The following is a 25,460-nucleotide window of genomic DNA, read 5'->3' on the forward strand; positions in this document are numbered from 1 at the left end:
CACGTGACCCACACGCACTGTTCCCTCAGAGCCCAGTCCCCGGGCGGCCATTGTGAGGTACCGAGTGTAGGTCCCTGCCGAACAGCAGGGCCTTGCTGGTTGTCCGCTTTATGTGTAGACGTGAGTATCTATTCATAACAGTCGCCTTTTTAGATCAATGTGCTGTTTGGTCTCTGATTATACTTTGGGGGACTTTGCTATCTATACAGACCTCTGTTCCTTTCTATGTTATCAGCTATTTAGCGTGTGCAAAAGATTCCTTTATGAAAGAAAGAGTTCACTTAGATTAGCTCAAAGAATGAATTACCTGTGAGATGCTCAGAAGCTCTACAGGAATGATACAGGGTCTCCTGTGGTATTAGCGTGTGTGTCCATTGGTTGGAGGAGTCCTGATTCTGTGTACAAGTACTGTGCTTATGTATGTATGTCAAGTACTAGCACTGATTTACAAACTTGCACATACTCGAGAGCCAGTGAAAGGCCTGGGAAGAAATATCTCCTTAGCTTAATAACTATAATGTGTTTGAAACTCAGACTATTGAGGAAGTAACCAGGGTATAAGAAGGAAACTTGTTTGTTCAAATATAAAAGAGAAGAGAAATTTGAAATAATAATAAAAAAGTGCTATGAACATAATCCTAGAAGCAAGAAAATTCATTTCAAACTCACTGATACAACTTTTAAATGATCCAGTGCCTGGAGAAAGGTTTGGATGGGCTCATCTCTAGAGGCCCCATGAACATCAGAATTCTGGTGGCCATAGATAACTTTAATAGATCACACAGTGTACTAGTCCACAAAAGAGTCTGAAATAGAGTACTTGGGTACAAAAAAACAAAAATGAAAGATGATTCTGTTCATTTCCAAGGGAAACCATTCAATATCAGAGTAATCCAAGCCTGTGCTCTGCTCACTAATGCTGAAGAAGCTGAAGTTGGATGGTTCTCTGAAGACTTACAAGACCTTCTAGAACTAACACCAAAAAAGATGTCCTTTTCATCATCAGTTCAGTTCAGTCTTTCATTTGTGTCCGACACTTTGTAACCAAATGGACTGCTGCATGCTAGGTTTCCCTGTCCATCACCAACTCCTGGAGCTTACTCAAACTCATGTCCCTTTAGATGGTGATGCCATCCAACCATCTCATCCTCTGTCATCCCCTTCTCCTCCCACGTTCAATCTACCCCAGCATCAGGGTCTTTTCCAGTGAGTCAACTCTTCACATGAGGTGGCCAAAGTATTGGAGTTTCAGCTTCAGCATCAGTCCTTCCAATGAACACCCAGGACTGATCTCCTTTACAATAGACTGGTAGAAATCTCCTTGCAGTCCAAGGGACTCTCAAGAGTCTTTTCCAACACCACAGTTCAAAAGCATCAATTCTTCAGCGCTTAGATTTCTTTCATCATAGGGGATTAGAATGCAAAAGTAGGAAGTTAAAAGGTACCTGGAATAACAGGCAAGCATGGCCTTGGAGTACAAAATGAAGCTGGGCAGATGCTAACAGAGTTTTGCGAAGAGAACATACTGGTCATGACAAACACCCTCTTCCAACAACATAATAGATGACTCTACACATGGACATCACCAGATCGTCAATACCGAAATCAGATTGATTATATTCTTTGCAGCCAAAGATAGAGAAGCTCTATACATTAGCAAAAACAAGACAGGGAGCTGATTATGGCTCAGATCGTGAACTCCTTATTGCAAAATTCAGACTTAAATTGAAGAAAGTAGGGGAAACCACTAGGCCATTCAGGTATGACCTAAAGTAAATCCCTTGCAGTTATACAGTGGAAGTGAGAAATAGATTCAAGGTGTAAGATCTGATAGACAGTGCCTGAAGAACTATGGACAGTGGTTCATAACATTGTACTGGAGGTGGTGATCAAAATCATCCCCATGGAAAAGAAATGCAAAATGGCAAACTGATACTTGAGGAGGCCTTATAGATAGCTGAGAAAAGAAGAGAAGTGAAAGGCAAAGGAGAAAAAGAAAGATATACACATCTGAATGCAGAGTTCCAAAGAATAGCAAGGAGAGATAAGAAAGCCTTCCTCAGTGATCAATGCAAAGAAATAGAGGAAAACAATAGAATGGGAAAGACTGGAGACCTCTTTGAGAAAATTAGAGATATCAAGGGAAAATTTCATACAAAGATGGGCATAATAAAGGACAGAAACCATATGGACCTAACAAAAGCAGAAGTTATCAAGAAGAAGTGGTAAGAATACACAGAAGAACTACACAAAAAAGATCTTAATGACCCAGATAACCATGATGGTGTTGTGATCACTTACCTAGAGCCAGACATGCTGGAGTGTGAAGTCAAGTGGGCCTTAGGAAGCATCACTACCAACAAAGGTAGCAGAGGTGATATAATTCCAGGTGAGTTAATTCAAACCCTAAAAGATGATGCTGTGAAAATGCTGCACTCACTATGCCAGCAAACTTGGGAAGCACAGCAGTGGTCACAGGACTTGAAAAATCAATTTTCATTCCAATCCCAAAGAAAGGCAATACGAAAGGATGTTCAGACTTCTGCACAATTGCAATCATTCCACACGCTAACAAAGTGATGTTTAAAATTCTCCAAGCTAGGCTTCAACAGTATGTGAACTGAGAACATTCAGATTTCTAGTTGGGTTTAGAAGAGGCAGAGGAACCAGAAATCAAATTGCTAACATCTGTTGGATCATAGAGAAAGCAAAGGAATTCCAAAAGACATCTACTTCTGCTTCACTGACTATGCAAATGTCTTTGACCATGTGGATCACAACAAACTGAGGAAAATTCTTCAATAGCTGGAAATACCAGGCTGCCTTACCTGCCTCCTGAGCAACCTGTATGCAGGACAAGAAGCAACAGTTAGAACTGGACATGGAACAATGGAGTGGTTCTGTTAGGTAGTTAGAATAGGGAAAAAGAGTCCAAAATGGCTGTGGCTAAAAGACCTGGAAGGGAAAGCCCACGAAAATAGAACAAAGGAAGGTCGAGGACCAGAGTGAGAACCTCAGGTAAAACAAACAACGCTCCTGCCTAAGTCCAATTTACATAAGACAGGCCCAGGGACAGAGAAACATATAAAAAGAGGAGCCAAAGCCCTCTTCTCTCCTTTTTGCTCCCTCCCTCTCCCGCACGATGGGGTGATCTTCTCTTCGCGTCTTTGGATCGACGTGCCCTCACGCCTCAAAGATGGATTTTCCTGCTATTATCCAAATAAATAGAGCTGTAACACTGAGCTGTAACACTGATTTATTTAAGAGCTATAACACGGTCCGTTTGAGACCTGAGAGCTATAACATGGCCTGTCCTCCGAGAGCTGTGACCCACCAAGGGGGTTTAATGTCCGTCACTCCAAATTTTTGTTGTGACGAGCCAAAGAACCGAGGAGCATACACTCGCGTGACATCTATGGTGCCGTGACTCAGATAAAACCTGGCTGAAACAACCTCCAAGCGGAAGAGGCCTAGCGCAGCAGGAGCCCAACTCAGCGAAGCTCCTGCGGTAGGAGAGGAACGCGAAGAAAACCCAGCGCAGGGGAAGGCCTGTCATGCTGGAAACCGGGGCAGCGAAAACCTAACTCCGCAGAAAGCCCATGCAGATCAGCCTCAGATTCCAGAAGACCTCTGGTTAAGGTAGGAGGTCCTCGCTCCTATGGCTGGAAGGACATGCCTAACAATTACAATCTCTCGTTTCTCGTTTCCTTGAACCCCCCCCCCCCCCCCCCCCCACGAACAGGCGGGCGGCCCTGGGTGCCAGAGGGACTCTGGAGAGGCTATTCTTCAGTATGTCCTAAAGGCACTCTCTGCTGAGCCCCAGTAGCAGTTACCCAAGCCGGTGGGGTTTCTTCTGTCCTTACTCTGTGCCAAGAATCAGGCCATTGAAAACTGTGAGCACCAGTCAGATATCTAGCAAATTTTCCAGTAGCCTATGAAGGGGATTCCTTGGCACGTTTTTCCCACTGCTTTTTCCTCTTTTCCTTCAGCTCTTTCTCCCAGGACGTGAGCCCAACCAAAACCCAGGATGCCTGGCTCAGGCTCTGAGGTCTTATTGCAAACATTCAGTGAGAGACACAGCGATAAGTGGGAGGTGGATTTGCTAGGATTCAGAGAGAAGCGCCCATTCTACAGGGTACCGGTTATGGAATGTGGCCTAACTAAGTTTTTCGAGTGGGGCGAATTCATATGCTAATGAGTGGGAGGATCATCCCAGACATTGGCTTACAGATTGGGGATTAAAATTTGCTCAATTGGACCCAATTGACTTTAATCGGTTTATGTTATGCTCTGGTGCTATGTCATTCTTCCAAAGGTTGTGCTCTGTCCCCCTTCCTTCCTGTTTCATGCTCCTTTCCTCAGCCCCATCCTGGCCCACAATGTTGCCTCTACAATCTCCTAGAGGGATAACCAGAAAATAGCTGGCCTTGGGAGGGAAGAACTGTATACTATCCAACCCCTTAGTCTTACCTAACACTGGTCACACTGGAGATCTTGGGGACACCCAAACTCCAGTCCAGGGGTCCCAGGAGGTCAGCACGCCTTGACCTGCCTAGGGATCTGGTCCTCGAAAAGTTGTCACGCCTCAGCCTTTTGGGGATCCGCTAGTTCCAAGGGTTCCAGGAGGTCGTCACGCCTCGACCTGCCCAGGGGCTCAATTCTCGGGAGGCCGTCACGCCTTGACCTGCCCGGGGATTCCATCTCTAGGAGGCTGTCATGCCTCAGCCTGCCTGGAGATCTGCATCCTGACCCGGGGACACCTGGCTCTCAGGTTGCCACAGTACTGGATAAGATAAGCTTCAAAAAGTCTGTGAGTTTTTTCTTTTCCTTTTCCTCCCTAACATGACTGTTTTTCAGATGGGAAATAACCAGTCCACTTCCCGGCAGATGCCCTTGAGATGCATCCTTGACAACTGGAAGCTGTTCGATCCTCTAGCTCTGAGGAAGAGTCATTTAAAATTCTTTTGTGCCACTGCGTGGCCACGGTATCCACTGGGGGACGAGGAACACTGGCCCGAGGATGGGACTTTAAATTACAATACCATCCTGCAATTAGAATTATTCTGCAAAAGACAAGGGAAATGGGCAGAGATCCCCTATGTTCAAATTTTCTTCAGACTGAGAGATATGAAGGAACTCTGTCTTAAGTATGGGACTGTTGTATGCCCTAAAAGGGAGCCCACTAGGCAAATGGTGTTAGGCACAGGCAACCAAGAGAAAGAACCCCCCCGTGAAGGCTCACCTCCCACAGCTCCCGAGTTGCCTGGTGCTTCTTTCTTGTATCCAAGAGTGCCCCCATATCCGGGAGCACCCCCTCTACAAAAGCCAGCTTGAGCATGCCCCTTAGTTGAAACTGGAGGAGAATTTGGACCAACCCGAGTCCATAAACCCTTCTCTCTCTTAGAACTAAGACAGATCAAACAAGACCTGGGAAGCTATATAGATGACCCAGGCAAATACATAGATATGTTCCAACATATTACCTTGGCCTTTGACTTGACATGGAAGGACATCATGGTCATATTTAGTCAAACTTTATCTGACCCTGAACATACTAGGGTCTTAAAGGAAGCCCAGAGGTATGCAACAGGGCTTCACATGTCAAGTGATAGATACCCAGTAGGGGAAACTGCCGTCCCCTTCTCCGATCCTAACTGGAATTATAATGACCCTGAGCACATCTGGGAAAGAGATCATTTTCTAATCTGTATAAAGGCAGGACTGAAATCAGCCCAGCAAAAAGTAATCAGCTATGCCCGGGTCTCAGCAATAACTCAGGAGTCCAATGAGAACCCCACTGCCTTTCTAGAAAGGCTAAAAGAGGCCCTCCAAAAGTTTACCATCTGGACTTAGACTCTTACGAAGGACAGGTGATTTTAAAGGACAGATTCCTGTCCCAGTGTGCATCAGATATCAGAATTAAGTTACAACAGTTACAGCAGCAGGACTCTGCTGCCTCTCTAGATGAGATGATCCAGACAGCCACCAATACCTTTTATAACAGAGAACAGGAGAAGGAGGCCAAGGCCAGGAAAGGGAGAGAAGGAAAGAGACAAGGCCTGCCCAGATGCTGGCCGCCCTCCAGGGAAGCCCTATGGCACACCCCAAGCCCTTGAATGACAAGGCATGAGGCAAATGCCTAATCTGTAGACAGGTGGGGCATTGGGCCAAGGAGTGTCCTAACCATGACAAGTCTCCTAGAACAGCTTGGCACAAATGCCATCAACTGGGACTTTGGGCGGCACTCTGCCCTCAGGACCCAAGAGCCTCAAGGTCAAGCGCAAAGCCTTCCCTCACGATGGTTCAAGAGGACTGAAGCGGCCCGCTCCAGCCAGCCCGCCTGTCACAGATAACCATCATGGGGCTGGAGCCAAGGGTGCAACTGGATGTGGCATGTAGGTCTGATAATTTCTTGGTTGACACAGGGGCTACCTACTCTGTCTTGATCTCCTACTCCGGAGCCTTCTCCTCCCAAACCTGTACCATTTTGAGTGCTACAGGAAAAGCAACTACTAGAAGATTCACCCAAGCATTTCTTTGTTGCTGGGATGCACAGATATTTTCCCACCAGTTCCTGGTGGTCCCTGAGTGTCCTACTCCCTTAATGGGAAGAGACAAACTCACTAAACTGGGACCACCCTTGTGATGGGAAGCGTTTCAGCCCCTAGGGCCCTACAGCTTCTGGTTACTACTGAAGAATCCATTACACCTTCTCCAATAGAGAGAGAACAAAGACTATGGGAGGACAAAATTAACCCCCAGGTGTGGGATCAGGGGATTCCTGGATGAGCCCACCAAGCCGAACTGGTCATCATTGTCCTTCGAGACCCCACTCGGTTTCCTAACCAGAAACAATATCCTCTCAAAAGAGAGGCTCGGGAGGGACTACAGCCTTTAATAAATAAATTCCTTGCTTGTGGGCTATTGGTCCCACCAGTTCGCCATGTAACACCCCAATCCTTTCAGTAAAGAAAAAGGATGGAACCTGGCGAATGGCTCAAGATCTCCGGATCATAAATGAAGCTGTAGTCCCCCTCCATCCCACAGTACCCAATCCCTATGTAATCTTGGGAGAAATCCCACCCAGTGCCAAGTGGTTTACAGTCTTGGATCTCAAAGATGCATTTTTTTTGCATACCACTGGCTAAAGAATCCCAATATCTTTTTGCCTTTGAGTAGGAGGCCCCAGGAGAAAAACACCAACAGATGACTTGGACAGTATTACCTCAGGGGTTCAGAGATAGCCCCCACTTGTTTGGACAGGCCCTTAGCCGAGATCTCCTAGATCTAGACCTGGGACCTAATGGGAAAATATTACAATATGTAGATGACCTACTAATCTGCTCTCCGGATGAGAAAAGTGCCCAACAACATGCAATTCAGGTTCTAAACTTTTTGGCAGAAAGGAGATATAAAGTCTCCCGTGCTAAGGCACAGATGGTCAAGACAAAGGTCACTTACCTAGGAGTTCAGGTTACACACGGGTCCAGGAGGCTGTCCTCTGATCGGGTACAAGGAATCCTCCAGTTGCCTTCCCCCATGACTCGAAAACACTTGCGAGGTTTCCTGGGGCTAACTGGGTACTGTAGAATCTGGAAACCCAACTATGGTCTAATTGTCCAGCCCTTATATAAAAGCTTAAAGGGACGAGATGATTCAATCCCACTAATGTGGGGAACTCCTCAAAAGAAGGCAGAGGCTACACTAAAACAGGCCTTAACTCAGTCACCAGCCTTGAGGTTGCCAGATCCAAAAAAAGCATTCCAACTTTATGTCCATGAAAAAGAGGGAATAGCCTTGGGAGTGTTAACTCAAAGGTTGGGATCTGAGCCACAGCCTGTAGCTTACTTATCCAAGAGACTTGATCCAACCACCCAAGGCTGGCCCCACTGCCTTCGAAATCTTGCAGCTATTGCAATCATGATAGAAGATGCTTTAAAACTCTCCTTTGGGGGCAAAGTAACTATTTTTACCAGCCACCAAGTAAAACAACTCCTAAATGGGAGAGGCCATTTATGGATGTCTGATTAAAGAATCCTCAGATTTCAAGTAATATTGATGGAAAATCCAGGCCTCACTATATCCCCTTGTGAGGTTCTTAACCCAGCCACCCTCTTGCCTACCCCCAAGGGCTCTGTCCCCTTTTACTCCTGTCTAGAAAGCTTGGACCACTGGACAAAACCCCGAGAGGGATTGTCAGAAGATCCTCTGATCAATCCTGAAGAAATCTGGTACACTGACGGAAGCAGCTTTGTCTTGGATGGAAAAAGAAGGGCTGGATATGCAGTAGTCTCCAATTTTGAGATCATAGAGGCTAAGCCTCTGCCGCCAGGTACTTCAGCCCAATTAGCTGAGCTCATAGACCTGACTCGAGCTTTAGAGCTGGGAAAAAGAAAAAGGATAGCCATTTATACTGACTCCAAGTATGCCTTTCTGGTGCTACATGCACATGCAGCTATTTGGAAAGAAAGGGGACATTTGACCACCCGAGTGTCCCCAATAAAATATGATCAAATCCTTCGACTCTTAGAGGCAGTCCATTTGCCCACTGAGGTTTCAGTCTCCCACTGTAAAGGACACCAAAAAGGGAGCACTGAAGTGGCACGAGGGAACCAAGCAGCTGACCAGGCAGCTAAGAGAGCAGCGTTACAGAACCATGACCTAATAGGGATTGCCACCTTAGTTCCACAGACTAACTTGCCAGAAACTCCTTCATATACTGAAGGTGAGACTCTTAGAGCTAAGAGTGAGGGCTTTCAAGAAGATCATATGGGGTGGTTCCAAAAGGAGAGGCTCCTTTTTCTGCCTGGGAACCTCCAATGGAAGTTGGTTAACTCCTTACATGCCACCACTCATTTAGGAGAAAAGGCCCTCCAAAGATTATTAAAAAGGTCTTTCAGAGGATCAGGCTTCCAAACAACTATAAGACAAGTGGTTTCCTCTTGTCCCACTTGCCAATTAAACAACCCCCAAGAGCTTGAAGACCCCAGCTGGCCCAGCCTGTCCAGCAACGTGGGGCTTATCCAGGAGAAGACTGGCAGATGAACTTCACCCAGATCCAGTTTCTCAAGGGTATAAATATCTATTAGTCATGATAGATATATTCACAGGATGGATTGAAGGCTTTCCCACCCGGACTGAGAAGGCTGAGGAGGTAGTAAAAAAACTACTCCATGAAATCATTCCAAGGTTTGGTCTGCCCAGGTCATTACAAAGTGACAATGGGACATCATTTACTTCTAAGATCACCCAAGGAATCTCTAAAGCATTGGGCATTACTTATTATCTCCATTGTGCCTGGAGGCCTCAGTCTTCAGGAAAAGTAGAAAGAGCCAACCAATTCTTAAAATCAGCAATAAAAAAGATAACCCAAGAGACTTCCCTGGGATGGGAGGAGGCTTTACCAATAGCAATACCTGTATTGCCCCTAAGGAACAGGTTTGTTTTAGTCCTTATGAGATGCTATATGGGAGACCTTTTGTTTATGTCAATGACCTCTTTCTGGATCCAGAGGTTCAGACCCTCCAGTCTTATACCATGGCCGTTGGGCAATTCCAACAGGATATACGCTTGTAGGGTATGAACCAGGACCCAAAAGACTCTAAAGACTTGCCACTATATGCTCCAGGGACTCAAGTCCTAATTAAAGTCTGGAAAGATAAGTCCCCAAAGGCTCAATTCCAGCCCACATGGAAGGGCCCCTACCCTGTAATACTTTCTACTCCCACAGCAGTCAAGGTGCCAGAACATGACTCCTGGATTCACTACTCATGAGTCAAGCCATGGAAGAAAACAGAAGAGGACACTCAATACACCTGTGAGCCCCTGGGAGATCTCAGATACCTATTCAGAACTACAAATGAGTGCCCTTCTAATAAACAACCCCACAATCTGGTCTCTGGGGATAAGACTTCTCAAGACAGCTCTAAAGAACCAACACAGCTTGGTAAAAATAATACTCCAAAACAGACAGGAGATAGATCTTCTGATCCCTGAACAAGGAGGGACTTGAGCCATCCTGGCGATGTGAATTTAAAATTGGCTAATGCCCCTGCTAGTCCTTGTTATGCCATACTGACGCTGCTAATGACTGTTCCATGTACTGTCAATTGCCTGACCTATCTTGTCTCTGCCCAGGTCAAGCTACGACATGCAGCGCCAGTTCAACAAAAATAAAACTACAGCCAACCACAGAAAACATCAGTCACCCTTAGATGGACACCGCTATAAGGACTCTGAGGCCTGAAACTAGCAAGAGGGGGAGGCCCAATGCCCCTCACCATCCCAGTTCAGCAGGAAGTAGCCAGAGAGACCTCGACGCCCCTATTCCCAAAGAATTGGGCCTCCCATCTTTTCAGGGGAGAATGTTAGGTAGTTAGAATAGGGAAAAAGAGTCCAAAATGGCAGTGGCTAAAAGACCTGGAAGGGAAAGCCCGCAAAAATAGAACAAAGGAAGGTTCGAGGACCGGAGTGAGAACCTCAGGTAAAACAAACAACGCTCCTGCCTAAGTCCAATTTACATATGACAGGCCCAGGGACAGAGAAACATATAAAAAGAGGAGCCAAAGCCCTCTTCTCTCCTTTTTGCTCCCTCCCTCTCCCGCACGATGGGGCGATCTTCTCTTCTCGTCTTTGGATCGAAGTGCCCTCATGCCTCAAAGATGGATTTTCCTGCTATTATCTAAATAAATAGAGCTGTAACACTGATTTATTTAAGAGCTATAACACGGTCTGTTTGAGACCTGAGAGTTATAACACGGTCTGTCCTTCGAGAGCTGTGACCCACCAAGGGGCTTTAATGTCCGTCACTTCAAATATTTGTTGTGACAAGACAAAGAACCGAGGAGCATACAATCGCTTGACAGTTCCAAATTGGGAAAGGAGTACATCAAGGCTGTATGTTGTCACCCTGCTTATTTAATTTCTATGCAGAGTATATAATGAGAAATGTTGGGCTGGATGACGCAGAAGCTGGAATCAAGATTGCTGGGAGAAATATCAATACCCTCTCATACGCAGATGACACCCTTAGGGCAGAAAGCAAAGAAGACCTAAAGAGCCTCTTGATGAAGGTGAAAAGGAGAGTGAAAAAGCTGGTTTAAAATGCAACATTCAAAAATGAAGATAATCGCAACAGGTCCCATGATTTCATGACAAACAGATGGGGTAAACAATTAAAACAGTGACAGACTCTATTTTCTTGGGCTCCAAAATCACTGCAGATTGTGACTGCAGCCATGAAATTAAACTTTGCTTGATGCTTGGAAGAAAAGCAGTGACAAACCCAGACAACGTATTTAAAAGCAGAGACATTACTTTGCTAACAATGTCTGTCTAGTCAAAGTTATGGTCTTTCCTGTAGTCATGTATAGATGTGAAAACTGGACTATAAAGAAGTCTGAGCACTGAAGAATTGATGCTTTTGAACCATGGTGTTGGAGAAGACTCTTGAGAGTCCCTTGGACTGCAAGGAGATCCAACCAGTCCATCCTAAAGGAAATCAGTCCTGAGTATTCCTTGGAAGGACTGATGTTGAAGCTGAAGTTCCAATCCTTTGGCCACCTAATAGGAAGAGCTGACTCATTGGAAAAGACCCTGATGCTGGGAAAGATTGAAGGTACAAGGAGAAGGGGATGACAGAGAATGAGATGGCTGGATGGGCATTGCTGACTCAATGGATATGAGTTTGAACAAGCTCCGGGAAATGGTGAAGGACAGGGAAGCCTGCTGTGCTGCAGTCCATGAGGTCACAATGAGTCAGACACAACCTAGCGACTGAACAACAGCAACAGGGCGCTTCCCTGATTTTACCATCATGTTCACTGTACTGTTGGGGTCACTGAACCCCAGAGGGTGGTTAATGTGAAGTCCTCCGCAAGTGATGGAAGCTGGACTTTAACCTGTATTTCCTGACATTCAGTTCTGTGCTCAAACATCAATTGTCTACATACATATCTCTGGGTAATCACAGATGCACAAAGAAAATTCATATCAGATCTTTACCTTCAGTGATCAGCACTGTTTTAGATAGTGAATAATTATAGCTCTCAGCCATGAATGGGATTTCTTTTCTTTAGAAAAAATATTTAGGTAAAACAACTAAACTCTGCACCATTTCCTCTTTTTAGCCTAGGGCATCCTGCCCTAAATAATTCTGTAAATTTAGAGGCTAGTAAATTACTTGTGTGACTGTTGAGCTTATGATAATTACAATATCTAAAGTTTACTGAATATTTGCTACATTCCAGACACTGTTCTAAGCACTTTAAATGCCTTTAACTCTCAGTAATCTCCCAATAACAATTATGTGGTTGGTTCTATTGTTGCTATTTTACAGAGAGAGAAACTGAACCACAGACAGGTTTGGTAACTGGCCTAGACTCATATCCCACAGTCTCAAGCCTTTCAAAGTTAGGGTCCCAAGACGGATGGGCCATGGTGGAAAGTTGTGATCAAATGTGGTCAGAAGGGAATGGCAAACAACTTCAGTATTCTTGCCTCAAGAATCCCATGAAAAGTATGAAAAGGCTAAAGCTATGACGCTGAAAGATGAGCTCCCCAGGTAAGTAGATATCCAGTATGCTACTGGGGAAGAATGAAGAAATAGCTCTAGAAAGAATACGAGACTAGGCCAAGGCAGACATTACACCCAGTTATATATGTGTTTAATTACAAAAGTAAAGTCCAATTATGTAAACAACAATATTGCATAGGGATCTTGAAAGTTAGGGCCATGAACCAAAGTAAACTGGATGGGGTCAAGCAAGAGATGGCAAGGGTTAGCATCAACATTTTAGGAATCAGTGAACTACAATGTATGGGAATGGGTGAATTTAATTCATATGAACAATGTATCTACCACTGTGGGCAAGAATCCCTTATAAGAAATGGAGTAGCCATCATAGTCAACAAAAGAGTCTAAAATACAGTACTTGGGTGCAGTCTCAAAAATGAGAGTATGATCTCTGTTTGATTCCAAAGCAAACCATTCAGTATCACAATAATCCAAATCTATGCCCTGACCACTAATGCTGAAGAAGCTGAAGTTGAATGGTTCTCTGAAGACCTACCAGACCTTCTAACACTAACACCAAAAAAAAAAAAAAAAAAAAAAAAAAAAGGTGTCCTTTTCATCATAGGGAATTGGAATGCAAATGTAGGAAGTCAAGAGATACCTGAAGTAATAAGCAAGCTTGGCCTTGGAGTACAAAATGAAGCCAGGCAAATGCTAACAAATTTTTGCCAAGAGAATGCACTGGTCATAGCAAACACTCTCTTCCAACAACACAAGAAATGACTCTATACATGGACATCACCAGATCGTCAATACTGAAATCAGATTGATTATATACTTTGCAGCCAAAGATGGAGAAGCTATATACATCAGCAAAAACAAGACCAGGAGCTGATTATGGCTCAGATCATGAACTCCTTATAGCCAAATTCAGACTTAAATTGAAAAAAGTAGGGAAAACCACTAGGCCATTCAGGTATGAACTTGCAGTTATGCAGTGGAAGTGACAAATAAATTCAAGGCATAAGATCTGACAGACAGAGTGCTTGAAGAACTGTGGACAGAGCTTTGTAACATTGTCCTGCAGATGATGATCAAAATCATCCCCAAGGAAAAGAAATGCAAAAAGGTAAAATGGTGTCTGAGGAGGCCTTAAATAGCTGAGAAAAGAAGAGAAGTGAAAGGCAAAGGAGAAAAGGAAAGAGATACCCATCAGAGTGCAGATTTCCAGAGAATAGCAAGTAGAGATAAGAAAGCATTGTTATGCAAGCAAAAAGTAGAGGAAAATGATAGAATGGGAAAAAACTAGAGATCTCTTCAACAATATTGGAAATGTCAAGGGGCCATTTCATGCAAAGATGGGCATAAAAAGGATAGAAATGAAAAAAAAAAAAAAAAAAGGACAGAAATGGTAAAGACCTAACAGAAAAGAAGATATTAAGGAGATGTGGCAAGAATAAACAGAATTATACAAAAAAACTCTAGAGATCCAGATAACCCACGATGGTATGGTCATTCATCTAGAGCCAGACATTTTGCAATGTGAAGTCAAGAGGTCCTTAGAAAGCATTGGGATGAACAATGCTAATGGAGGTGTTTTAATGCTAATGGAGGTGGTGGAATTCCAGTAGAACTACTTCAAATCCCAAAAGATAATGCTACTATAGTGCTACACTCGATATGCCAGCAAATTTGGAAAACTCAGCAGTGGTCACAGGACTTAAAAAGTCAATTTTCATTCCAATCCCAAAGAAAGGCAATGCCAAAGAACATTCAAAGTACCACATAATTGCTCTTATTTCACATGCTAGCAAGGTAATGCTCAAAATCCTTCAAACTAGGCTTCAACAGTACATGAAATGAGAACTTCCAGATATACAAGTTGGATTTAGAAAAGGCAGAGGAACCAAAAATCAAATTACCAATATCTGTTGGATCATAGAAGAAGCAAGAGAATTCCAAAAAATAAAAATAAAAAAAAATCTGCTTCACTGACTACACTAATATTCCTCTAGGTTTACTGTTTCTTCTGATCCTTTGTGGATCACAACAAGCCGTGGAAAATTCTTAACGAGATGGGAGTACTAGACCATCTTACCTGCCTCCTGAGAAACCTGTATGCAGGCCAAGAAGCAACAGTTCAAACCAGACTTGGAACAATGGACTGGTTCAAAATTGGGAGAGACAAGTATGTAAAGTGAGAAGGCCTGAGAAGAATCATGTCCTTAAAATTTAACTACTGTATACAAGCTGTGCCCTGTATCAAGGCACTTTGCCTAGAGGGCACGTGTGGGTTGAAATCCAGGAGACACTCTATTTGCCAAATCTTGTTCTGCAATCAATCAAAGTGTGTGCCTATAAAATTTATACCAGAGACACGTGCACCCCAATGTTCATCGCAGCACTGTTTATAATAGCCAGGACATGGAAGCAACCTAGATGCCCATCAGCAGATGAATGGATAAGGAAGCTGTGGTACATATACACCATGGAATATTACTCAGCCATTAAAAAGAATTCATTTGAACCAGTCCTAATGAGATGGATGAAGCTGGAGCCCCTTATACAGAGTGAAGTAAGCCAGAAAGATAAAGAACATTACAGCATACTGACACATGTATATGGAATTTAGAAAGGTGATAACGATAACCCTATATGCAGAACAGAAAAAGAGACACAGAAATACAGAACAGACTTTTGAACTTTGTGGGAGAATGTGAGGGTGGGATATTTCAAAAGAACAGCATGTATGCTATCTATGGTGAAACAGATCACCAGCCCAGGTGGGATGCACGAGACAAGTGCTCCGGCCTGGTGCACTGGGAAGACCCAGAGGAATCGGGTGGAGAGGGAGGTGGGAGGGGGGATCGGGATTGGGAATACATGTAAATCCATGGCTGATTCATATCAATGTATGACAAAACCCACTGGAAAAAATTAATAATAATAATAATAATAAAAAAAAACTCAAAAAAAAAAAAAAAACTCAAAAAAAAAAAAAAATTTACACCAAAATACAGCATAGGGAGCAGTGCAGGATGTTGTTTATATTTGGAAAATGCTTAATCTCTCAAGACTCGTTTTGTTTTCTAACTGTGGATACTACTTATTCTCCCACATGGGCTCATTCATTCCTTCATTCATTTATTCAGTCATTACAAAACCTTGCTGAAGACTTAGCTTAACATCAAAGAGCTTAAGCTTTGGAATCAGATGCCATTAAATGATGATATTTTTGTATAATTATTATTTGGTTCATCTGAAGTAGGTTGAAATTTCCACAAATTCAGAAAAAAGAAAAGCACCCATAGTGAATATATGTATATAGTCACAAAATCAATATAACTAGAACATAGATTTTGATTTACTTATCTCAAAAAGTTCACCAGGGGACTTCCCTGTCAGTCTGGTGATTAAGGCTCCATGCTTCCAATGGAGGGGTGTGGGGTCCATCCCTGTTGGGCAACTAAGGTCCCCCACGCCTTGCAGCACAGCCAAAGAAACAGAAACTCACCAGAATATTCAATACCCAATGGAGGACATCCATTCCTACATCTTTGGGTAATTTCTCTTCTGGTTCCTTCTCAGATCTGACCTGTTTCAAGGCAAATGCTAAATCAAGGTCCCTCGTATTTCTGGAAGATCACAATTTTTGAGTAGGCTGATTTATGGGGAGAATACAGTCTGTGCCTTCGTTCTGGAAAAGATCCACTTTGGAGTGGAGAATGTTTACATGAAGTCACCAAGATTCCCCTCCACCCTCAGGGATAAACAGAGGGTTATTCTTTTTTTGCCATAACTCACTCTATTATTTGAGAACTTTCATTATTTGAGATTTTTTCCTGTGATATACTTACCTGAACTCCAGTCCAGACTCTCTATCTCCACTGTCCCCACCGAACATGTTCATCTTCCTGGCTTCATTACCTCATAATGGCAACTACCACCCACCTACCTACATGAGTCATCTATCAGGCAGTTTAGACTCCTTACTCCTGCTTACTTACCCAGCCACTTATCCCCTGTTTTAAGTTATGTCTCCTGGTTATCCATCCCCTCATCCTCATTTCTGTTGTCAGTGCCTTATTCAGGACTTCAGCCTGTTCCCTGGACTCCTTCCTTCATTTTGACTCTTTAATTTTTTTTTTTTTTTTTTTTTTTTTTTAACATAGGACCATAGCCTATTAACAATGTTGTGATCATTTCAGGTGGACAGCAAAGGGATTCAGCCATTCAGATACCTGTATCCATTCTGCCTTGACTTACTCTTCTTGATCTTCAACCTTTACTTAACCACCATACTGGCGTTTGAAAAAGAGTCCCTCTTCATGGCCATTGTCACCCATTAGCACTTTAACTGCCCTTGTCTCTTTACTCTTGTACCTGTTTTTCAACTTGAACCATCATTCAAATGAGAATCAAATTAAAGTTTAATTTAAAGAAAAATGTTCACAGCCCACAAAAGATGCAGTTATTACTGATGAGAGCTTTCCTTTTACAAGCAGCTCAGAATCCTGGTTGGTTTCCTTGTAGGACTGGGTGTAGGGAGGGATGCTGGGCTAGAGATGTGTCATTACCTGCAGTGGGAGGAGAAGAAGACCTACAGTGATGGTAAAATCCAGAGTCCTTCACTCAGAACTCAAGACACTTTCTCCCCCTCCTCCTTCTCTTATCTCATTCTTTACTTCCCACACCCTTCATCCTCTCTTTCTCCTCCTCTTCTCATCCTCAAGCCATCATATTGACCAGGATTGTGCTAAGCAAAGAATGTGGCCAAGCCGGGACACCTGTTCTGCTGGTGCTTACTCACGATGTGAACCTGATAAGTATTCCACCTCTGTACACATCCTCTCTTCCCTGGCCCTGGCCTTGCCTCTGTTGATTCCACATGGCTGACTCTTTTGGACTTTCACACAGCTCTATTCTCTTCGCCTTTGCATTCTTCCAGGCAGTTGAAACACATTTTGCTATATTTCCTCTTGGCTTTTGTCATATTTTTCCTGTCATATTGGATTTTTACTCTGATGAAGAGTTTGAGTTTCTCAGTGTCCCTCTCAGAGTGTGATGTTTTGACACAAGGAGGTGGCTGACCATGCACATTGGGTGATAACCCTGACTTCTTTGTTCTGAACATTCTACTGTTGTGCACACCTCACAAGATTGTGTTTACATCTTTTGTGGAGCCCAGAGATATTGTCAACTTACTTATATAAAACTTGGGACTTTCCAGGTGGCACTAGCAGAAAAGAACCCTCCTGCCAACGCAGGAGACATAAGAGATGCAGGTTCAGTCCCTGGGTAGGGAAGATTCCCCAGTAGGAGGGCAGGACAATCGACTCCAGTATTGTTGCCTGGAGAATCGCCAAGGACAGAGGAGCCTTGGGCTATAGTCCATAGGGTTGCCCAGAGTCAGACAGGACTGAAGCAACTCAGCACAACTTAGCATGCAGCATGCTTCATATGGATGTATTGTAATCCATATAATCAATTCCTCTTGTTGGACTTATAGGTTGTTTCTGGCTTTTCCTAGGTAAGCTTTTCCAGGTGAGAAGATCTAAGCCTTGATTTTATATATTAGCACTGTGCATTAATTTCAAATCATACAATTTGAAAAATATCAGGTAAACATACATGCAATAACAGGAATTCATGTGCCTGTGCGTTGTATAATAGACTTACCCTCTTCCAACAACACAAGAGAGGACTCTACAGATGGACATCACCAGATCATCAACATCAAAATCAGATATATTATATTCTTTGCAGCCAAAGTTTGAGAAGCTCTATAGAGTCAGCAAAAGCAAGACCGGGATCTGCCTGTGGCTCAGATCATGAACTCCTTATTGCCAAATTCAGACTTAAATTGAGGAAAGTGGGGAAAACCACTAGATCTTTCTGGCATGACCTAAATATAATCCCTTACAATTATACAGTGGAAGTGAGAAATAGATTTAAGGGACTAGATTTGACAGACAGAGTGCCTGATGAACTATGGATGGAGGTTCGTGACATTGTACATGAGACAGGATTCAAGACCATCCGCAAGAAAAAGAAATGCAAAAAAGCAAAATGGCTCTCTGAAGAGGCCTTAGAAATAGCTGTGAAAAGAAGGGAAGTAAAAAGCAAAGGAGAAAAGGAGAGATATACCAATTTGAATGCAGAGTTCCAAGGAATAGTAAGGAGAGATAAGAAAGGCTTCCTTGGTGATCAGTGCAAAGAAATAGAGGAACACAATAGATTGGGAAAGACTAGAGATCTCTTTGAGAAAGTTAGAGATACCAAGGGAATATTTCATGCAATGATGTGCTCAATAAAGGTCAGAAATCATATGAACCTAACAGAAGCAAAAAATATGAAGAAAACATGGCAGGGATACATAGACATACTGTACAAAAAAGATCTTCACAACCCAGATAATCACGGTGGTGTTGCCACTCACTTAGAGCCAGACATCCTGGAATGTGAAGTCATGTGGGCCTTAGGAAGCATCACTACGAACAAAGCTAGTGGAGGTGATGGAATTCCAGTTGAGCTACTTCAAATCCTAAAAGATGATGCTATGAAAGTGTTGCACTCATTTGCCAGCAAATTTAGAAAACACAGCAGTGACCACAGGACTGGAAAAGGTGAGTTTTCATTCCTATCCCAAAGAAAGACAATGTCAAAGAATGCTCAAACTATTGCACAATGCACTCGTCTCACATGCTAGTAAAGTTATGCTCAACATTCTCCAAGTCAGGCTTCAATATTGCATGAACTGTGAAATTCCAGATGTTCAAGCTGGATTCATAAAAGGTATAGGGACCGGAGGCAAACATCTGCTGGATTATTGAAAAAGTAAGGGAGTTCCAGAAAAACATCTATTTCTGCTTTATTGACAATGCCAAAGCCTTTGACTGTGTGGATCACAATAAACTGTGGAAAATTCTGAAAGAGTTGGAAATACCAGATCACCAGACTTGGCTTTTGAGAAACCTTTATGAAGGTCAGGAAGCAACAGTTAGAACTGGACAAGGAACAACAGACTGGTTCCAAATAGGAAAAGGAGTTCGTCATGGCTGTATATTGTCACCCTGCTTGTTTAACTTAAATGCAGAATACATCATGAAAAACTCTGGGCTGGATGAAGCAGAAGCTGGAATCAAGATTGCTGGGAGAAATATCAATAACCTCAGATATGAAGATGACACCACCTTTATGGCAGAAAGTGAAGAAGAACTAAAGAGCCTCTTGATGAAAGTGAAACAGGAGAGTGAAAAAGTTGGCTTAAAGTTCAACATTCAGAAAACTAAGATCATGGCATCTGGTCCCATCACTTCATGGCAAATAGATGGGGAAACATTGGAAACAGTGGCAGACTTTATTTTGGGGGGCTCCAAAATCACTGCAGGTGGTGACTGCAGCCATGAAATTAAAAGACACTTACTCCTTGGGAGAAAAGTTATCACCAACCTAGAGAGCATGTTAAAAAGCAGAGATGTTACTTTGCCAACAAGGTCCATCTACTCAAGGTTATGTTTTTTTTCCCAGGAGTCATGTATGGATGTGAGAGTTGGACTATAAAGAAAGCTGAGCGCTGAGGTATTGATGCTTTTGAACAGTGGTGTTGGAGAAGACTCTTGAGAGTCCCTTGGACTGCAAGGAGATCCAACCAGTCCATCCTAAAGGAGATCAGTCCTGGATGTTCATTGGAAGGACTGATATTGAAGCTGAAACTTCAGTGGTTTTGCCACCTGATGCAAAGAGTTGACTCATTTGATAAGACCGTGATGCTAGGAAAGATTGTAGGCAGGAGAGGAAGAGGATGACAGAGGGTGAGGTGGTTGGATGGCATCACTGATTCAATGGACATGAGTTTAAGTGAACTCTGGGAGTGGTGATGGACAGGCAGGCCTGTTGTGCTGCAGTCCATGGGGTCACAAAGAGTTGGACACAACTGAGTGACTGAATTAACTAACTCTAGTAAAATTCCTTGGAAAAAATGACAACTTATCTCAGAAAAATTAACTAATAATAAATGTCATATTTGAGTGCTTAATCTGTGCCAGGTATAAGAAGAAAACATTTATTTTATCTCTTCTGACTTTGACACCATACTAAGATAGAAATATCATTATCCCACTTTCTAGATAAAAGGAGCTGAGGTTCCAAGTGCTTCAGCAAGCTTCTCAGGACATTCCTGGTAAGTGGTGCAGCCCAGATACAAACCACACCTCTTTCATCCCCAAATTTGTACTCTTAATCATTAGAGTGGACACCACAAAAAGTTTTAGAATGATTCACCACATGAATGAATGAATGAATGAGTGACCCTATGGAACAAATTACCTTGGTATCATTATGTACTTTTCATGAGAAGGATGGAGGCTTGAAGAAGAGTTTCTATGTAAATAAGGAAAGATGCGCCCTCTGGGCAGGTGCAGCTATGGTCCAGGGCTTGTGCACAGACATCACATGTGGTGCACATTTGCCTATCAGGGCACAGCCTGCAAACACTTTTTAGGCTGTAGAGAGAGAGCATTTGACCTCAGGTTCTCTGACTTAATGTCCTTCTCTCCTTCCCTAGAGAACATGCCGTTTCTCCACCAAGTATTCCTCTGTTCCCAGTTGGCAACAAACAATCAGGACTTCTAAGCAGGTGGTAAACAGAAAATGTGAATCACATCTCTGAGGCTATGGATGCTGTGATATGAATAACAATAGTTAGTGTTTAATGAAATGTGCATCTGATATTATGCTAAACACTATACAAGCTTTAGTCTCATTTACCAGTTAGATGGGTAAGGTCGTTCCCATTATGTAGATGATGAAGCTGAGTTCCAGAGCATTTCAGTGACTTTCCCAGGGTTATATAACCAGTACACCGCACCTCAGGCTCCATGTTTTCTGAGTGGCCATGGAATACCGTGGTTGTCAGAGTTCTCCTGGCACCCTTCCATTCTTCTCTAGACATCATCCTCTGGAAACTTTTAACATTCTGGATCTGCCTTCTAAAATCTAGGGTACATGACTGAGCATGCTCAGGGTGTTCATACTCAAGACACAAATCCTAAAGTGTCGTGGGTATTTTCCTATAAAGTTCTGATCATTTCTATTTTATTATTCAATTCTTCCTTGTTGACTAGAATTGAATGCAGAATCATGGTCTTTCTCTAACTTCTGGGAGATAAAAACTCACCAGCAAATGACAAATTCATCAGCTGAGCTGCTTCCTGCAAGCTATGTCTATCAGTTATATCCAAGGTGGTTGAAGACACGTATTTTCTAACACATCCTCTGAGCTGATTCTGTGACTTGTGTTAGAAAGGCATCATCCATATTTTCTTTGTGTTGTGGAGATGAGATCTGTGGTATTTTTTTTCCTTTTTTTTCTCACATTTTTTTAAGTGAAGTATAATTGCTTTACAGAATTTTGTGGTTTTCTGTCATACATCAACAAGTATTTTTTCCCTTTATTTTTGTTCATCTTTCCCCTGATTCTTGCACAAATGCCTGTCACTTGGCTTCTTCTATCCTCAGCTCTCTGGCTTCCTAGGGTCTTCCTGACACATGTGAGATTCCCATCATGGGCCACAAGCTCACAAGCTTTTCCTTTCCCAGGAAAAGGTGGAGTTTTGTTTAAAAAATATCAGATCAGACCAGAGTAGTGGAATATCGAAGGGTCTGCTCAAGAAACGCATTCCTCTGACTGGAGAGTCAAGATGAGAAGATGGTAGAAAACCCTGATTAGACAGAGAAGTTGAGAAATTGGAAGGAAATGAGGATTGTGGAAAGAAGATGTTGCTATTGTCAAAAAAACAAAATATTTTTTTTTTTGCAAACTTGCCATATGCTTGTGTATTCTGTTTTTATCAGTCAGGTAACACTCACAGAGCAGAGTTTCATGAATCAATATTTTTAATCCTATGCTTTGAAACCAGTTGGAAAAATTATATACTAACGTGAAAACAACAAGGAAAACATAAAAAAGAAAATCTGTTTAAGTTTCTACTCTATAATATGCTAATTTTCTGATCTTGAATTAGTTTATTTAACACCTTTTACTCTCCATTTCCTCATGTGTATAATGTGGAGAAGAAGTTTCTAATTGGGCTAAAATCAACTTTCTTATAGAATATTTTAGAATGGATTCCCAAATGCATTTAAGATTTGAGAAACCTCCCTCTTCAATATTAAATGGAAATTTTATTTTTAAGATCAGCTATAAAGGGCTTTATGGTAAAAAACCTAACTGATTTAAAACTTTGTCACTGTTATTTGTGTGCTCTGGGATACATTATTTTAATGTTTTAGTATCAGTTTTCCCATCTTTAATATGGGAATACCATTCACGTTCCTTATGATGAGGTTTAAGTGAGGTCATGCATTTGAATATGTCTATCAGTCCTGGATGTTCATTGGAAGTACTGATGCTGAAGCTGAAACTCAAATACTTTGGCCACCTCATGCGAAGAGATGACTCATTGGAAAATACTCTGATTCTGGGAGGGATTGGGGGTGGGGGATAAGGGGATGACAGAAGATGAGATGGCTGGATGGCATCCCTGACTCAATGGACAAGAGTTTGAGTAAACTCCGGGAGTTGGTGATGGACAGGGAGGCCTGGCATGCTGCGATTCATGGGGTCGCAAAGAGTCGGACACGACTGAGTGACTGAACTGAACTGAACTGAACTGATGGTGTCTTTAGGCTTTGCAAATGGTGCTGATGGTAAAGAACACTCCTGCCAGTGCTGGAGAAGTAAGAGATACAGGTTCAATCCCTGGGTCAGGAATATCCCCTGGAAAAGAGCATGGCAACCCACTCCAGTATTCATGCCTGGAGAATCCCGAGGACAGAGGTGCCTGGCCGGATGTGGTCCATAGGGTCGCAAAGAGTTGGACGCAGCTGAAGCGACTTAACACACATGACACGTGGTATTTTAGGTATTCCTTGAAAGTCTATTTTTTCAGCTATTTTGTTGGATGGGAGTTATTAGGAAAAACAGTGAAGGAAAGTGGTTAAGACTGAAAGTTAAGAAAAATAAGTGGTTTGAATTTGAGATCTGCTGGCTGGGTGAACTTGGGTCAGTCACTTAACCACTCTGATTTCAGTTACTTTTTCCATAAAAGTGGTTGTATTACCTGTATCACACTTAATGAACTACACGACAAAAAAAGAACTCTACGAAGTCTAAAAGCCTGTGTCACTGTACGCCTTCAACATCGTTCAACATTTTGATGCTCACCAGATGAAATGTTGTCTGTTTCAGGCACTCTAGTTGTAGGAGTCTGAGAAATTTCTACTTGAGTGAAAACCTTTTTTTCCAGATTTTACTCACCTATTTGTAGCTTTCTTCTTATAAGACAATGACTCCATTTCAAAACAAACAAACAAAAAAAACATAATGCCAAGAACAAAAACCAAAACCTGAAATACACATAGTACCTACTGTCAGCATCTGAGCCCACCCCAGACCTAGTGTAAATAATAGCTAGACCTTCAGGCTCAATTAGCTTTCAAGTTTTGCTGGATAGGAATCCTGAAAAATTGGTTTGGGAGGAGATGAGTGATCATGGAGCTTGAATACATACTTGAAATGCTTTTGGAAAGACGGCTAAGGTCCCAACCACCCAGCCGCAGAAACAGAGAAAGAGGGCAGACTTCAAGTTCCTTACCGTGGCGTCTTCCCCAGCGTAGTGGCTGAGGACCTTGCGACCACCAGGATGCCTGTCCGCCCAGCCAGTGACATCGTAGACCTTGCGATTGATCACCAGCCACTGGTCAGTCTCCTGACTGTGTCTCTGGATCTCCTGCCAGGTGTACCTGTTGAGACTTTTTCTGGGCAAGTTGCATTTCTCATTTGCCTCCTGCCTTGCAGAGAGCCTGGCTTTCCCACTTGCTCCTGGTTTCCCGTTTGCCTGATGCCTCGCACCTAGGTACATCTGTTTCTCATCTACAAGGCTCTCAGGCTTTTCTTCAAACGTCATTGTCTTTGTACTTTTAGAATTTTAATTCTCACCTGATTGAACTACAGAATGACCTTTTCCTTCTCCTTTTATTCCATGAAGAAAGAAGCCTACACAGAAAACTTTTTAGCCAACTTGACTCTTGGCAAACCTGATAGTGAGCCCCTTCCCAGGGTCTCACTTCTCTGTCCTGAATCTTTTTTGTCCTGATGAAGACCAGACTACATTGCCCCCCCACCTAGAACATTAGTCTACCTTTCTCTCTTCAGTTTTTCTCTCCCTGCTGACTGACCTTTTAGCAGCATTCTTATTCATCATTAAACGTCCCTTAGTCAAAAGCTGGAGCCAATCACAGCCCAGAGGATGGTGTGGCCTGACCCCTGGAAGGAGAGGCTGGGCTCCCTCTCTGCTGACTGCCTACACTGGCATCATGCTGGGTCAGGTGCATTAGCTCTCCCCTGTGTCTCTGAAAGGAACAGTTGTATTAATTCAACACATGAGCAGAAGATTTTAAAACCTTTAGGAGGATATGAACGCCTCCTGGAATTGGGAAATGTTCTTTCTTGGTTGTTGTTAAGATTGGAAATTTTCCTTTTGTTATGGTTTTCTCAGATTACTTTAAAAAAAAGAAAAAAATCTGTTTTTGAACTGAAGCATAAATGCTTTAGAGAAGCTTCTGGCTCTCTGTCATACACCAGCAAGAATCAGCCGCGGGCACGACCACACCCCTCGCATCTCCACTCCCCCTTCTGGTTGCCATGGAACCAGGTGCGCGCGCCCGAGTCACACAGCGGAGTGCGCTTCTGACCGCTGGGCTTTCTCCCCAAGGGTTTACATTTCTGAAGAAAGCATTGTGACTTTAAAATGTTTGCAACACCCAATTGAGGTTACATTGGTTTATAACATTATATAAATTTCAGTGTGGAAAATTATATTTCACCTTCTGAGACACTACAGCATGCTCACCACCAAATGTTTTATTTTCCATACGTCACCAT

The 25,460-nt window shown here is 42.9% G+C and overlaps 1 pseudogene; it reads right to left on the reverse strand.

The window, feature by feature from the left end:
* The window catches only part of LOC133066602 (fatty acid desaturase 2-like protein FADS2B), a 43,652-nt pseudogene extending 19,169 nt beyond the window's left edge, over positions 1-24,483 (reverse strand).
* Positions 24,484-25,460: the final 977 nt, after the last annotated feature.

The sequence above is a fragment of the Dama dama genome, chromosome 1, assembly GCF_033118175.1.
Source record: "Dama dama isolate Ldn47 chromosome 1, ASM3311817v1, whole genome shotgun sequence".
In the NCBI taxonomy this organism is placed as follows: domain Eukaryota; kingdom Metazoa; phylum Chordata; class Mammalia; order Artiodactyla; family Cervidae; genus Dama; species Dama dama.